The following is a 3,585-nucleotide window of genomic DNA, read 5'->3' on the forward strand; positions in this document are numbered from 1 at the left end:
AGCAACGGTATGTGGCAATTGCAAAGTGGGGTTGCAACAGTTCTTCTCTGTCGCGAAAGTCGATGTTGCAGTATTCGCAACGTCTGTCAAACCGTTGCGAATTGTTTTTCGCAACAGTTTCTGTCTGTTGCAACGCTGAAATATCGCAACAGCTTGACACAATTGCAATTCGATGGTCGCAATAGCTTTAAACAGTTGCGAACTGGAATATCGCAACAGGTTGACTCAGTTGCGAAATTTTTGTAACATCAAAAAAATAGTGGTTTCGACCGGTCAAAACCAAGTCAAATTAGAGTTCCCTGTAGCAAAATCAAGTTTCCCCTATATCGAAAGAATGACAAATATATAAACATGTTCCAAGTTTTTAGAACATACAAATTCTGCAGTTCTAATGTTAAGTGTAATAGCAGTACAGTAGATACAATTTCAAAGGCAGAGGACCTGGAGACAAGCTCAATATCATTCATTACTTACATGCTCAAACAAGTACAGTTTCTTGTTGCTTCATAAAAAGCCTTGTAAGTGGCGACACTTATTGCTCATATCAGTGGAATCATCTTCGACCTCAACAGCCTCTTCTTCTCGGGTTCCCTGCTCTTCATGTTTCTCGAACAAGGTAGAGTACTCCTCAGGGTCAGCTAAAGATACCACAAATTTCTGGTTAACCTGTAAAAAGACATGGCATGTAAAGAGCAAGTCAATCTAAACAGTATAGCATATAACAAAAACAAGGTATTTCTGTTCATGAATTTTGTCAATGGTAAAGGCGCGACTTAGGAATTTGTGTACCTACAATTTACTACTTAATCAAACGACTAAGACATTTAAAATGATTCCAGTTTAGTAAAACACATGTTCCGTATTTACCATCACGTTTACATACTGACAAATGAAAAGTTTTTAAGTACATTTAAAATATCAAGTACCTTTCACGTTAGATACTGACAAATGAAAAGTTTTTAAGTACATTTAAAATAACAAGTACCTTACCAGGGGCATCACTTTGACCAATAGAACCACAACCTCTATGGAACTTTGATGAACCATGAGATATGACACCTCCTTCCATACCATGTCTTTTCATTACACCCTGTGTACAACACGAAAAAAAAATGCATTATCGTCATCTGAGATTGAGGGAGAGAAAGACAGATTTTAGCTTGCCATGGGTAAAACATGTTTCATTTCAAAATCATATAACAGAATAACAAGAACTGATCCTACTATTATATTTGGAATAAGCAATACTAACATTAACAAGCACCAAAACAACTTATAAATGTATGATTTGGTCCAAATCTCCTGTTCGGCTTTCAGCGATTTTGAGGGAGGTGATTAAGTTTTAATACAGGTTTTGTTTTGTTTCTCAAAAAATAAGCTGACCAGCAAGAATATGCACTCTCATCTAACTTTTTGAAGAGCACATAAAACTACAACAACAACGTACCATTTTGTGTCTTTAATGGCTTGGACTTTGTAGTAAGTACCTGAAGCAGCATAATAACCATGCAATGCCTGAAAATAATGTTAAACAAGTAAATTAATTTTTGGGAGTTCAATGCTTGCAGTGATTGCCTAAAGCAACATATTATGACACAAAGAAGATAGTTGCAAGAATAAACAATCACAGGCTGGAAAAAGAAAAGAAAAGAAAAAGAATATATGGCATGAGCGTATAAGAAGGGGTTATCTCCATAGATAAGTGGAAGAAATGTGTAGTATGAGTATCATTTCAACTCAATACCACAATTCTCACGTAGATATGCATTTCCCATATTTCTAAAGATAGTTGGAGGTATTTACCCTGTCACTGGTGCTACATATTCCCAAATTTGTGGGCTACTGTCCTTACCCTTGTAGATCTTCAGAGAATTTAAAGAGTCTTAATCCCTTCTTATCCATTCAAGCATAATCGCAAGCATGAGGGTAACTAATCCATAATCAGAATACTAACCGGCTCCAAATATTCCATTTTCAAGATCAGAAATTGGTCTTAATGCAACAATAAGAAAACCCATCATGACAAAGTTAACTTGAGAAGAAAAGATTATCAAACTAAAATAGAAAGCCATTGACCTGTAGCTTGTCTTACACCTTCATAGTGCAGCAGGCACGAGGGTGTGATAGGCTCGCCAAACATTTCAGGCTGATCAAAGAATTACCATCTAGGTAAAGCTACGATTAGGACCTACAATTGAGATAATAACCACTAGGTGAAAGCAAGAAAACAATAGTTGAAGAGATTTTGGAGAGCACTTATAATTGTTACAGAAATTTACTCATGAGTAATAAGTGGAAGAGCTTACCAATGTTCAGTCCACCTTGTGTAGCTCTGAAACTGAAACGCAATCTCCTGCATCCAAGGACACCTCCTCTTCCCCAATCTGCAAAAATTCGGATCATTGTGGAAAAAGAATTTCCGAACAAGAAGGCACCCCTGAGCAAAAAGTAAGGAAACAAAATCAGTCAACACAACAGCAAAAAAACTTCACTGGCATAATTTTTGTATTCAATAATGAGATGCCTCTAATCCCAGAATGGCTGTAACCTTTATCTTGTCAGGGGAATAGGAGATGGAAATAAACGACAGATCTGGAAAAACACATAAGTAGCTTCAAAGCATACCAATAGTTCTCTTCAGACATGCTCAACAAGTCGATTACGACAAACACAAATGATCCAAAGGTGAAACCATAACCCTGAGTTCAAAATATCTTTAACCCAGGCTATAAGCAACGCTGCCATAACAATCTGGAAGTCATTTGTATATCTATTTAATAAGAAAAGAAACTCAAACTAGTTAAAACACGGTCACAAAGAGATTTTCATATATCCAGCACAAGAATGACACAAGATACTAAATTTTACCTTGCAATCAAAATTGATACATAGTTGAGGCCATCCAGGGAACATACAAAATTGATAATTCATCATTGAAATACATGAGTAAAATGGAACTATTAAAACAAGCTGAAATGACCACAGAAATATGATGAATCATCAAGATTTGTAACAGAATTAGTATTATGAGATTATACCAAAAGAACTTACATCCTACGGATGATGCTGAGATCCTGTTGAAAAAGAATTCAAAAGAGATTAATTTCTACCTTGAAATCAGGAGAAACATGAAAAAATTAGCTTTGAAAACCCTAACTATACTTACTGATGTTGATTCGTGGAATCCATAACGAAGAAACAAATTCAAATTCAAGGTTGTGTTCTTTACAGAAGACCTAGAACCCCATCTTTTCCTGTAACAAAATCAAATTCAATTTGAATTCCAAAACCCTAATCTTATCCTGACCTATTCATTGAAATTTCATTTACAAAATTAATATATATCAAATAAAGAAACAAACCCCATGGTATTAACCCTAGTTCCAACATGTTTTTCTATCTTCTTCTTCATCGACGACGAGCATTAGGTTTTGGGTTCGGGGGCTCTTCAGAAAGAAAGAGATTTCTAGGGCTTCGAAAAAAAAGAGGGAAAAGGATTTGGGAGTTTATGATGTTGATAACGATGTTGATGGTAGTAGAAAGGGGGAAGAGAACGAGAGAGGAGCAGAGATTTACAGATGAGAA

General features: G+C 35.8%; 1 long non-coding RNA gene across 6 annotated transcripts; it reads right to left on the reverse strand.

Moving 5' to 3' along the window:
- Window positions 1–326: 326 nt before the first annotated feature.
- LOC113353616 lies at window positions 327–3,585 on the reverse strand. Of its 6 annotated transcripts, none has more exons than XR_003361418.1 (9): window positions 3,363–3,585; window positions 3,167–3,254; window positions 2,869–3,074; window positions 2,626–2,770; window positions 2,307–2,437; window positions 2,077–2,188; window positions 1,448–1,515; window positions 986–1,090; window positions 327–666 (listed from the first exon to the last, which is right to left on the reverse strand). It is a non-coding gene; the product is annotated as an uncharacterized LOC113353616 (long non-coding RNA). The 6 variants fall into 6 exon arrangements; XR_003361415.1 differs by having other exon boundaries at window positions 1,448–1,992; XR_003361416.1 differs by having other exon boundaries at window positions 1,804–2,188.

The sequence above is a fragment of the Papaver somniferum genome, chromosome 2 (genome assembly GCF_003573695.1).
Source record: "Papaver somniferum cultivar HN1 chromosome 2, ASM357369v1, whole genome shotgun sequence".
Lineage (NCBI taxonomy): Eukaryota > Viridiplantae > Streptophyta > Magnoliopsida > Ranunculales > Papaveraceae > Papaver > Papaver somniferum.